Here is a 13,203-nt window from a genome sequence, read left to right as displayed (position 1 = left end):
TGTCACCTCCTGTGTCCTCCTCCTCATAGATTGTAAGTTCCTGTGACCATTGTACAAGCACTGTCACCTCCTGAGTCCTCCTCCTCCTCATGGATTGTAAGCTCCTGTGGCCATTGTACAAGCACTGTCTCCTCCTCCTCATAGATTGTAAGCTCCTGTGACCATTTTACAAGCACTGGCACCTCCTGTGTCCTCATCCTCATAGATTGTAAGCTCCTGTGACCATTGTACAAGCACTGTCACCTCCTGTGTTCCCTCCTCCTCATAGATTGTAAGCTCCTGTGACCATTGTACAAGCACTGTCACCTCCTGTGTCCTCCTCCTCCTCATAGATTGTAAGCTCTTGTGACCATTGTACAAGCACTGTCACCTCCTGTGTCCTCCTCCTCATAGATTGTAAGCTCCTGTGACCATTGTACAAGCACTGTCACCTCCTGAGTCCTCCTCCTCCTCATAGATTGTAAGCTCCTGTGACCATTGTACAAGCACTGTCACCTCCTGTGTCACCTCCTCCTCATAGATTGGAAGCTCTTGTGACCATTGTACAAGCAATGTCACCTCCTGTGTCCTCCTCCTCCTCCTCACAGATTGTAAGCTCCTGTGACCATTGTACAAGCACTGGCACCTCCTGTGTCCTCCTCCTCCTCATAGATTGTAAGCTCCTGTGACCATTGTACAAGCACTGTCACCTCCTGTGTCCTCCTCATAGATTGTAAGCTCCTGTGGCCATTGTACAAGCACTGTCACCTCCTGTGTCCTTCTCCTCCTCATAGATTGTAAGCTCCTGTGACCATTGTACAAGCACTGTCACCTCCCGTGTCCCCTCATCCTCATAGATTGTAAGCTCTTGTGACCATTGTACAAGCACTGTCACCTCCTGTGTCCTCCTCCTCATAGATTGTAAGCTCCTGTGACCATTGTACAAGCACTGTCACCTCCTGTGTCCTCCTCCTCATAGATTGTAAGTTCCTGTGACCATTGTACAAGCACTGTCACCTCCTGAGTCCTCCTCCTCCTCATAGATTGTAAGCTCCTGTGGCCATTGTACAAGCACTGTCTCCTCCTCCTCATAGATTGTAAGCTCCTGTGACCATTTTACAAGCACTGGCACCTCCTGTGTCCTCCTCCTCATAGATTGTAAGCTCCTGTGACCATTGTACAAGCACTGTCACCTCCTGTGTTCCCTCCTCCTCATAGATTGTAAGCTCCTGTGACCATTGTACAAGCACTGTCACCTCCTGTGTCCTCCTCCTCCGCATAGATTGTAAGCTCCTGTGACCATTGTACAAGCACTGTCACCTCCTGTGTCCTCCTCCTCCTCATAGATTGTAAGCTCCTGTGACCATTGTACAAGTACTGTCACCTCCTGTGTCCCCTCCTCCTCATAGATTGTAAGCTCCTGTGACCATTGTACAAGCACTGTCACCTCCTGTGTCCTCCTCCTCCTCATAAATTGTAAGCTCCTGTGACCATTGTACAAGCACTGTCACCTCCTGTGTCCCCTCCTCCTCATAGATTGTAAGCTCCTGTGACCATTGTACAAGCACTGTCACCTCCTGTGTCCCCTCCTCCTCATAGATTGTAAGCTCCTGTGACCATTGTACAAGCACTGTCACCTCCTGTGTCACCTCCTCCTCATAGATTGGAAGCTCTTGTGACCATTGTACAAGCAATGTCACCTCCTGTGTCCTCCTCCTCCTCCTCATAGATTGTAAGCTCCTGTGACCATTGTACAAGCACTGGCACCTCCTGTGTCCTCCTCCTCCTCATAGATTGTAAGCTCCTGTGACCATTGTACAAGCACTGTCACCTCCTGTGTCCTCCTCATAGATTGTAAGCTCCTGTGGCCATTGTACAAGCACTGTCACCTCCTGTGTCCTTCTCCTCCTCATAGATTGTAAGCTCCTGTGACCATTGTACAAGCACTGTCACCTCCCGTGTCCCCTCGTCCTCATAGATTGTAAGCTCTTGTGACCATTGTACAAGCACTGTCACCTCCTGTGTCCTCCTCCTCATAGATTGTAAGCTCCTGTGACCATTGTACAAGCACTGTCACCTCCTGTGTCCTCCTCCTCATAGATTGTAAGCTCTTGTGACCATTGTACAAGCACTGTCACCTCCTGTGTCCTCCTCTTCATAGATTGTAAGCTCCTGTGACCATTGTACAAGCACTGTCACCTCCTGTGTCCTCCTCCTCATAGATTGTAAGTTCCTGTGACCATTGTACAAGCACTGTCACCTCCTGAGTCCTCCTCCTCCTCATAGATTGTAAGCTCCTGTGGCCATTGTACAAGCACTGTCTCCTCCTCCTCATAGATTGTAAGCTCCTGTGACCATTTTACAAGCACTGGCACCTCCTGTGTCCTCCTCCTCATAGATTGTAAGCTCCTGTGACCATTGTACAAGCACTGTCACCTCCTGTGTTCCCTCCTCCTCATAGATTATAAGCTCCTGTGACCATTGTACAAGCACTGTCACCTCCTGTGTCCTCCTCCTCCGCATAGATTGTAAGCTCCTGTGACCATTGTACAAGCACTGTCACCTCCTGTGTCCTCCTCCTCCTCATAGATTGTAAGCTCCTGTGACCATTGTACAAGTGCTGTCACCTCCTGTGTCCCCTCCTCCTCATAGATTGTAAGCTCCTGTGACCATTGTACAAGCACTGTCACCTCCTGTGTCCTCCTCCTCCTCATAAATTGTAAGCTCCTGTGACCATTGTACAAGCACTGTCACCTCCTGTGTCCCCTCCTCCTCATAGATTGTAAGCTCCTGTGACCATTGTACAAGCACTGTCACCTCCTGTGTCCCCTCCTCCTCATAGATTGTAAGCTCCTGTGACCATTGTACAAGCACTGTCACCTCCTGTGTCACCTCCTCCTCATAGATTGGAAGCTCTTGTGACCATTGTACAAGCAATGTCACCTCCTGTGTCCTCCTCCTCCTCCTCATAGATTGTAAGCTCCTGTGACCATTGTACAAGCACTGGCACCTCCTGTGTCCTCCTCCTCCTCATAGATTGTAAGCTCCTGTGACCATTGTACAAGCACTGTCACCTCATGTGTCCTCCTCATAGATTGTAAGCTCCTGTGGCCATTGTACAAGCACTGTCACCTCCTGTGTCCTTCTCCTCCTCATAGATTGTAAGCTCCTGTGACCATTGTACAAGCACTGTCACCTCCCGTGTCCCCTCGTCCTCATAGATTGTAAGCTCTTGTGACCATTGTACAAGCACTGTCACCTCCTGTGTCCTCCTCCTCATAGATTGTAAGCTCCTGTGACCATTGTACAAGCACTGTCACCTCCTGTGTCCTCCTCCTCATAGATTGTAAGTTCCTGTGACCATTGTACAAGCACTGTCACCTCCTGAGTCCTCCTCCTCCTCATGGATTGTAAGCTCCTGTGGCCATTGTACAAGCACTGTCTCCTCCTCCTCATAGATTGTAAGCTCCTGTGACCATTTTACAAGCACTGGCACCTCCTGTGTCCTCATCCTCATAGATTGTAAGCTCCTGTGACCATTGTACAAGCACTGTCACCTCCTGTGTTCCCTCCTCCTCATAGATTGTAAGCTCCTGTGACCATTGTACAAGCACTGTCACCTCCTGTGTCCTCCTCCTCCGCATAGATTGTAAGCTCCTGTGACCATTGCACAAGCACTGTCACCTCCTGTGTCCTCCTCCTCCTCATAGATTGTAAGCTCATGTGACCATTGTACAAGCACTGTCACCTCCTGTGTCCCCTCCTCCTCATAGATTGTAAGCTCCTGTGACCATTGTACAAGCACTGTCACCTCCTGTGTCCTCCTCCTCCTCATAAATTGTAAGCTCCTGTGACCATTGTACAAGCACTGTCACCTCCTGTGTCCCCTCCTCCTCATAGATTGTAAGCTCCTGTGACCATTGTACAAGCACTGTCACCTCATGTGCCCTCCTCCTCCTCATAGATTGTAAGCTCTTGTAACCATTGTACAAGCACTGTCACCTCCTGTGTTCCCTCCTCCTCATAGATTGTAAGCTCCTGTGACCATTGTACAAGCACTGGCACCTCCTGTGTCCTCCTCCTCCTCTTAGATTGTAAGCTCCTGTGACCATTGTACAAGCACTGTCACCTCCTGTGTCCTCCTCCTCCTCATAGATTGTAAGCTCATGTGACCATTGTACAAGCACTGTCACCTCCTGTGTCCCCTCTTCCTCATAGATTGTAAGCTCCTGTGACCATTGTACAAGCACTGTCACCTCATGTGCCCTCCTCCTCCTCATAGATTGTAAGCTCTTGTAACCATTGTACAAGCACTGTCACCTCCTGTGTCTCCTCCTCCTCATAGATTGTAAGCTCCTGTGACCATTGTACAAGCACTGTCACCTCCTGTGTCCTCCTCCTCATAGATTGTAAGCTCCTGTGACCATTGTACAAGCACTGTCACCTCCTGTGTCCTCCTCCTCCTCATAGATTGTAAGCTCCTGTGACCATTGTACAAGCACTGTCACCTCCTGTGTCCTCCTCATAGATTGTAAGCTCCTGTGGCCATTGTACAAGCACTGTCACCTCCTGTGTCCTTCTCCTCCTCATAGATTGTAAGCTCCTGTGACCATTGTACAAGCACTGTCACCTCCCGTGTCCCCTCGTCCTCATAGATTGTAAGCTCTTGTGACCATTGTACAAGCACTGTCACCTCCTGTGTCCTCCTCCTCATAGATTGTAAGCTCCTGTGACCATTGTACAAGCACTGTCACCTCCTGTGTCCTCCTCCTCATAGATTGTAAGCTCTTGTGACCATTGTACAAGCACTGTCACCTCCTGTGTCCTCCTCTTCATAGATTGTAAGCTCCTGTGACCATTGTACAAGCACTGTCACCTCCTGTGTCCTCCTCCTCATAGATTGTAAGTTCCTGTGACCATTGTACAAGCACTGTCACCTCCTGAGTCCTCCTCCTCCTCATAGATTGTAAGCTCCTGTGGCCATTGTACAAGCACTGTCTCCTCCTCCTCATAGATTGTAAGCTCCTGTGACCATTTTACAAGCACTGGCACCTCCTGTGTCCTCCTCCTCATAGATTGTAAGCTCCTGTGACCATTGTACAAGCACTGTCACCTCCTGTGTTCCCTCCTCCTCATAGATTATAAGCTCCTGTGACCATTGTACAAGCACTGTCACCTCCTGTGTCACCTCCTCCTCATAAATTGTAAGCTCCTGTGACCATTGTACAAGCACTGTCACCTCCTGTGTCCCCTCCTCCTCATAGATTGTAAGCTCCTGTGACCATTGTACAAGCACTGTCACCTCCTGTGTCCCCTCCTCCTCATAGATTGTAAGCTCCTGTGACCATTGTACAAGCACTGTCACCTCCTGTGTCCTCCTCCTCCTCATAAATTGTAAGCTCCTGTGACCATTGTACAAGCACTGTCACCTCCTGTGTCCCCTCCTCCTCATAGATTGTAAGCTCCTGTGACCATTGTACAAGCACTGTCACCTCCTGTGTCCCCTCCTCCTCATAGATTGTAAGCTCCTGTGACCATTGTACAAGCACTGTCACCTCCTGTGTCACCTCCTCCTCATAGATTGGAAGCTCTTGTGACCATTGTACAAGCAATGTCACCTCCTGTGTCCTCCTCCTCCTCCTCATAGATTGTAAGCTCCTGTGACCATTGTACAAGCACTGGCACCTCCTGTGTCCTCCTCCTCCTCATAGATTGTAAGCTCCTGTGACCATTGTACAAGCACTGTCACCTCATGTGTCCTCCTCATAGATTGTAAGCTCCTGTGGCCATTGTACAAGCACTGTCACCTCCTGTGTCCTTCTCCTCCTCATAGATTGTAAGCTCCTGTGACCATTGTACAAGCACTGTCACCTCCCGTGTCCCCTCGTCCTCATAGATTGTAAGCTCTTGTGACCATTGTACAAGCACTGTCACCTCCTGTGTCCTCCTCCTCATAGATTGTAAGCTCCTGTGACCATTGTACAAGCACTGTCACCTCCTGTGTCCTCCTCCTCATAGATTGTAAGTTCCTGTGACCATTGTACAAGCACTGTCACCTCCTGAGTCCTCCTCCTCCTCATGGATTGTAAGCTCCTGTGGCCATTGTACAAGCACTGTCTCCTCCTCCTCATAGATTGTAAGCTCCTGTGACCATTTTACAAGCACTGGCACCTCCTGTGTCCTCATCCTCATAGATTGTAAGCTCCTGTGACCATTGTACAAGCACTGTCACCTCCTGTGTTCCCTCCTCCTCATAGATTGTAAGCTCCTGTGACCATTGTACAAGCACTGTCACCTCCTGTGTCCTCCTCCTCCGCATAGATTGTAAGCTCCTGTGACCATTGCACAAGCACTGTCACCTCCTGTGTCCTCCTCCTCCTCATAGATTGTAAGCTCATGTGACCATTGTACAAGCACTGTCACCTCCTGTGTCCCCTCCTCCTCATAGATTGTAAGCTCCTGTGACCATTGTACAAGCACTGTCACCTCCTGTGTCCTCCTCCTCCTCATAAATTGTAAGCTCCTGTGACCATTGTACAAGCACTGTCACCTCCTGTGTCCCCTCCTCCTCATAGATTGTAAGCTCCTGTGACCATTGTACAAGCACTGTCACCTCATGTGCCCTCCTCCTCCTCATAGATTGTAAGCTCTTGTAACCATTGTACAAGCACTGTCACCTCCTGTGTTCCCTCCTCCTCATAGATTGTAAGCTCCTGTGACCATTGTACAAGCACTGGCACCTCCTGTGTCCTCCTCCTCCTCTTAGATTGTAAGCTCCTGTGACCATTGTACAAGCACTGTCACCTCCTGTGTCCTCCTCCTCCTCATAGATTGTAAGCTCATGTGACCATTGTACAAGCACTGTCACCTCCTGTGTCCCCTCTTCCTCATAGATTGTAAGCTCCTGTGACCATTGTACAAGCACTGTCACCTCATGTGCCCTCCTCCTCCTCATAGATTGTAAGCTCTTGTAACCATTGTACAAGCACTGTCACCTCCTGTGTCTCCTCCTCCTCATAGATTGTAAGCTCCTGTGACCATTGTACAAGCACTGTCACCTCCTGTGTCCTCCTCCTCATAGATTGTAAGCTCCTGTGACCATTGTACAAGCACTGTCACCTCCTGTGTCCCCTCCTCCTCATAGATTGTAAGCTCCTGTGACCATTTTACAAGCACTGGCACCTCCTGTGTCCTCCTCCTCATAGATTGTAAGCTCCTGTGACCATTGTACAAGCACTGTCACCTCCTGTGTTCCCTCCTCCTCATAGATTGTAAGCTCCTGTGACCATTGTACAAGCACTAGCACCTCCTGTGTCCTCCTCCTCCTCTTAGATTGTAAGCTCCTGTGACCATTGTACAAGCACTGTCACCTCCTGTGTCCTCCTCCTCCTCATAGATTGTAAGCTCCTGTGACCATTGTACAAGCACTGTCACCTCCTGTGTCCCCTCCTCCTCATAGATTGTAAGCTCCTGTGACCATTGTACAAGCACTGTCACCTCATGTGCCCTCCTCCTCCTCATAGATTGTAAGCTCTTGTAACCATTGTACAAGCACTGTCACCTCCTGTGTCTCCTCCTCCTCATAGATTGTAACCTCCTGTGACCATTGTACAAGCACTGTCACCTCCTGTGTCCCCTCCTCCTCATAGATTGTAAGCTCCTGTGACCATTTTACAAGCACTGGCACCTCCTGTGTCCTCCTCCTCATAGATTGTAAGCTCCTGTGACCATTGTACAAGCACTGTCACCTCCTGTGTTCCCTCCTCCTCATAGATTGTAAGCTCCTGTGACCATTGTACAAGCACTGGCACCTCCTGTGTCCTCCTCCTCCTCTTAGATTGTAAGCTCCTGTGACCATTGTACAAGCACTGTCACCTCCTGTGTCCTCCTCCTCCTCATAGATTGTAAGCTCCTGTGGCCATTGTACAAGCACTGTCACCTCCTGTGTCCTTCTCCTCCTCATAGATTGTAAGCTCCTGTGACCATTGTACAAGCACTGTCACCTCCCGTGTCCCCTCGTCCTCATAGATTGTAAGCTCTTGTGACCATTGTACAAGCACTGTCACCTCCTGTGTCCTCCTCCTCATAGATTGTAAGCTCCTGTGACCATTGTACAAGCACTGTCACCTCCTGTGTCCTCCTCCTCATAGATTGTAAGCTCTTGTGACCATTGTACAAGCACTGTCACCTCCTGTGTCCTCCTCCTCATAGATTGTAAGCTCCTGTGACCATTGTACAAGCACTGTCACCTCCTGTGTCCTCCTCCTCATAGATTGTAAGTTCCTGTGACCATTGTACAAGCACTGTCACCTCCTGAGTCCGCCTCCTCCTCATAGATTGTAAGCTCCTGTGGCCATTGTACAAGCACTGTCTCCTCCTCCTCCTCATAGATTGTAAGCTCCTGTGACCATTTTACAAGCACTGGCACCTCCTGTGTCCTCCTCCTCATAGATTGTAAGCTCCTGTGACCATTGTACAAGCACTGTCACCTCCTGTGTTCCCTCCTCCTCATAGATTGTAAGCTCCTGTGACCATTGTACAAGCACTGTCACCTCCTGTGTCCTCCTCCTCCGCATAGATTGTAAGCTCCTGTGACCATTGTACAAGCACTGTCACCTCCTGTGTCCTCCTCCTCCTCATAGATTGTAAGCTCCTGTGACCATTGTACAAGTACTGTCACCTCCTGTGTCCCCTCCTCCTCATAGATTGTAAGCTCCTGTGACCATTGTACAAGCACTGTCACCTCCTGTGTCCTCCTCCTCCTCATAAATTGTAAGCTCCTGTGACCATTGTACAAGCACTGTCACCTCCTGTGTCCCCTCCTCCTCATAGATTGTAAGCTCCTGTGACCATTGTACAAGCACTGTCACCTCCTGTGTCCCCTCCTCCTCATAGATTGTAAGCTCCTGTGACCATTGTGCAAGCACTGTCGCCTCCTGTGTCACCTCCTCCTCATAGATTGGAAGCTCTTGTGACCATTGTACAAGCAATGTCACCTCCTGTGTCCTCCTCCTCCTCATAGATTGTAAGCTCCTGTGACCATTGTACAAGCACTGGCACCTCCTGTGTCCTCCTCCTCCTCATAGATTGTAAGCTCCTGTGACCATTGTACAAGCACTGTCACCTCATGTGTCCTCCTCATAGATTGTAAGCTCCTGTGGCCATTGTACAAGCACTGTCACCTCCTGTGTCCTTCTCCTCCTCATAGATTGTAAGCTCCTGTGACCATTGTACAAGCACTGTCACCTCCCGTGTCCCCTCGTCCTCATAGATTGTAAGCTCTTGTGACCATTGTACAAGCACTGTCACCTCCTGTGTCCTCCTCCTCATAGATTGTAAGCTCCTGTGACCATTGTACAAGCACTGTCACCTCCTGTGTCCTCCTCCTCATAGATTGTAAGTTCCTGTGACCATTGTACAAGCACTGTCACCTCCTGAGTCCTCCTCCTCCTCATGGATTGTAAGCTCCTGTGGCCATTGTACAAGCACTGTCTCCTCCTCCTCATAGATTGTAAGCTCCTGTGACCATTTTACAAGCACTGGCACCTCCTGTGTCCTCATCCTCATAGATTGTAAGCTCCTGTGACCATTGTACAAGCACTGTCACCTCCTGTGTTCCCTCCTCCTCATAGATTGTAAGCTCCTGTGACCATTGTACAAGCACTGTCACCTCCTGTGTCCTCCTCCTCCGCATAGATTGTAAGCTCCTGTGACCATTGCACAAGCACTGTCACCTCCTGTGTCTTCCTCCTCCTCATAGATTGTAAGCTCCTGTGACCATTGTACAAGCACTGTCACCTCCTGTGTCCCCTCCTCCTCATAGATTGTAAGCTCCTGTGACCATTGTACAAGCACTGTCACCTCCTGTGTCCTCCTCCTCCTCATAAATTGTAAGCTCCTGTGACCATTGTACAAGCACTGTCACCTCCTGTGTCCCCTCCTCCTCATAGATTGTAAGCTCCCGTGACCATTGTACAAGCACTGTCACCTCATGTGCCCTCCTCCTCCTCATAGATTGTAAGCTCTTGTAACCATTGTACAAGCACTGTCACCTACTGTGTTCCCTCCTCCTCATAGATTGTAAGCTCCTGTGACCATTGTACAAGCACTGGCACCTCCTGTGTCCTCCTCCTCCTCTTAGATTGTAAGCTCCTGTGACCATTGTACAAGCACTGTCACCTCCTGTGTCCTCCTCCTCCTCATAGATTGTAAGCTCATGTGACCATTGTACAAGCACTGTCACCTCCTGTGTCCCCTCCTCCTCATAGATTGTAAGCTCCTGTGACCATTGTACAAGCACTGTCACCTCATGTGCCCTCCTCCTCCTCATAGATTGTAAGCTCTTGTAAATATTGTACAAGCACTGTCACCTCCTGTGTCTCCTCCTCCTCATAGATTGTAAGCTCCTGTGACCATTGTACAAGCACTGTCACCTCCTGTGTCCTCCTCCTCATAGATTGTAAGCTCCTGTGACCATTGTACAAGCACTGTCACCTCCTGTGTCCCCTCCTCCTCATAGATTGTAAGCTCATGTGACCATTTTACAAGCACTGGCACCTCCTGTGTCCTCCTCCTCATAGATTGTAAGCTCCTGTGACCATTGTACAAGCACTGGCACCTCCTGTGTTCCCTCCTCCTCATAGATTGTAAGCTCCTGTGACCATTGTACAAGCACTAGCACCTCCTGTGTCCTCCTCCTCCTCTTAGATTGTAAGCTCCTGTGACCATTGTACAAGCACTGTCACCTCCTGTGTCCTCCTCCTCCTCATAGATTGTAAGCTCCTGTGACCATTGTACAAGCACTGTCACCTCATGTGCCCTCCTCCTCCTCATAGATTGTAAGCTCTTGTAACCATTGTACAAGCACTGTCACCTCCTGTGTCTCCTCCTCCTCACAGATTGTAACCTCCTGTGACCATTGTACAAGCACTGTCACCTCCTGTGTCCCCTCCTCCTCATAGATTGTAAGCTCCTGTGACCATTTTACAAGCACTGGCACCTCCTGTGTCCTCCTCCTCATAGATTGTAAGCTCCTGTGACCATTGTACAAGCACTGTCACCTCCTGTGTTCCCTCCTCCTCATAGATTGTAAGCTCCTGTGACCATTGTACAAGCACTGGCACCTCCTGTGTCCTCCTCCTCCTCATAGATTGTAAGCTCCTGTGACCATTGTACAAGCACTGGCACCTCCTGTGTCCTCCTCCTCCTCATAGATTGTAACTCCTGTGACCATTGTACAAGCACTGTCACCTCATGTGCCCTCCTCCTCCTCATAGATTGTAAGCTCTTGTAACCATTGTACAAGCACTGTCACCTCCTGTGTTCCCTCCTCCTCATAGATTGTAAGCTCCTGTGACCATTGTACAAGCACTGTCACCTCCTGTGTCCTCCTCCTCCTCACAGATTGTAAGCTCCTGTGACCATTGTACAAGCACTGGCACCTCCTGTGTCCTCCTCCTCCTCATAGATTGTAACTCCTGTGACCATTGTACAAGCACTGTCACCTCTTATTTATTTATTCATTTATTATTTGTTTTATTGAAAGCAGGAGCACAGAAAGAACATTAGGAACGCCGTCCTTATCGCATTGTGATACATCAACCAGGAGTCACGTACTTGTAACACAGTATTTAAAACAAAACACGGTGGAGTCTCAAGGAGAAGTGAAACTAGTAAGAATGGTGGGTGAAGGGGAATGTAGGGGAGGGCAGAGGGGTGGATAAGGAAAGGTGTGGCAGCGCCCGGGCCAGGAGGCAAGCGAGCAGCCAAGAGAGGTGGTATGTCAGATACACTGGGGCAGATTTACTTACCCGGTCCATTCGCGATCCAGCGGTGCGTTCTCTGCGGTGGATTCGGGTCCGGCCGGGATTCATTAAGGCAGTTCCTCCGCCGTCCACCAGGTGGCGGTGCTGCGCTGCAAAGCATCGGAACGCGCTGGAGTTCACCGAGCCGGGCTGAGTGAAGGTAAGTGCAAGCTCCACGACAGTTTTTTTTTTTTTAAATGCGGCGGTTTTTCCGAATCCGTCGGGTTTCGTCCGCCCACGCCTCCCGATTTCTGTCGCGTGCATGCCAGCGCTGAAGCGCCACAATCCGATCGCGTGCGCCAAAATCCCGGAGCAATTCAGGGGAAATCGGCGCGAATCGGAAATATTCGGGTAACACGTCAGGAAACCGCGAATCGGGCCCTTAGTAAATGACCCCCATTGTCTGTATTCAGTAGATTGTTGGAAGAGGATCCATGGCTGCCAGGTTTTGTTGAATTTAGCGTATGTGCCATGTATGGAGGAAGTCAGGTCTTCCATGCGCATGATATCATTTACTTTCGCAATCCACATCGCAGCCGTCGGTGGAGTAGTCGGGGATGCAAGACCAATCATTATGAAGCATAGTACAGATCACTTGTATGTCCACGTGGAAACGTCGCAATGGTGGAGGATGAGGAGAGGAGGATCTAATGCCACAGAATTCCCACAAATTGAGGAGATTAAGCGTTTCAAACTTTCTCAGAAAGGGGGCGAGGACCCGACAGGACCAGAACATGTGCAGAAAGGACCCCTCCTCCTCACCGCATCTCCAGCATGTAGAGGGCACTAACAGGAAGATAGTGGGGGTCATTTACTAAGGGCCCGAATCACGTTTTTCCGACAGGTTATCCGAAAATTTCCGATTTGCGCCAATTTTCCCTGATTTGCCCCGGGATTTTGGCGCACACAATAGGATTGTGCCGCATCGGTGCCGGCATTCACGCGACGGAAATCGGGGGCGTGGCGTACGAAAACCCGACGGATTCGGAAAAACCACCGTATTTTAAAAAAAAGTGTCGCTTGACAGGCGCTTACCTGCACCCGGCCTGGCTTGGTGTTCTCCAGTGCATTCCGATGAACTTCAGCGCAGCAGCGACACCTGGTGGACATCGGAGGAACTACCTTAGTGAATCACCGGAAGACCAGAATCGACCGCAGAGAACGCGCCGCTGGATCGTAAATGGACCGTGTAAGTAAATCTGCCCCACAGTCTTTGCATCCTGGGGAAAAGTCAGGATACCTGTCACCTCTTATGTTGTGTTTGGACTCCCGTTACAGGCTGTGTCATAGAAGACCCCCATACCACTGTACATCCGGACCCGCAAGAACAAAAAAAGGGGGAAACACATGAAGGACATATAAAGGAGATAGAGGAATGAAAACCTGCGTCCCCCTCTGCACTATACATAAATCAGTACGG

The 13,203-nt window shown here is 49.7% G+C and overlaps 1 long non-coding RNA gene across 3 annotated transcripts in view; it reads right to left on the bottom strand.

Annotated features, from left to right (window-relative positions):
* Positions 1 to 13,203, bottom strand: part of LOC140077933 (uncharacterized) — a 118,047-nt gene that overhangs the window by 102,257 nt on the left and 2,587 nt on the right. The gene's annotated exons all lie outside the window — the stretch shown is intronic.

The sequence above is a fragment of the Engystomops pustulosus genome, chromosome 9 (genome assembly GCF_040894005.1).
Source record: "Engystomops pustulosus chromosome 9, aEngPut4.maternal, whole genome shotgun sequence".
Classification (NCBI taxonomy): Eukaryota; Metazoa; Chordata; class Amphibia; order Anura; family Leptodactylidae; genus Engystomops; species Engystomops pustulosus.
This window is presented reverse-complemented; position numbering and strand designations above follow the sequence as displayed.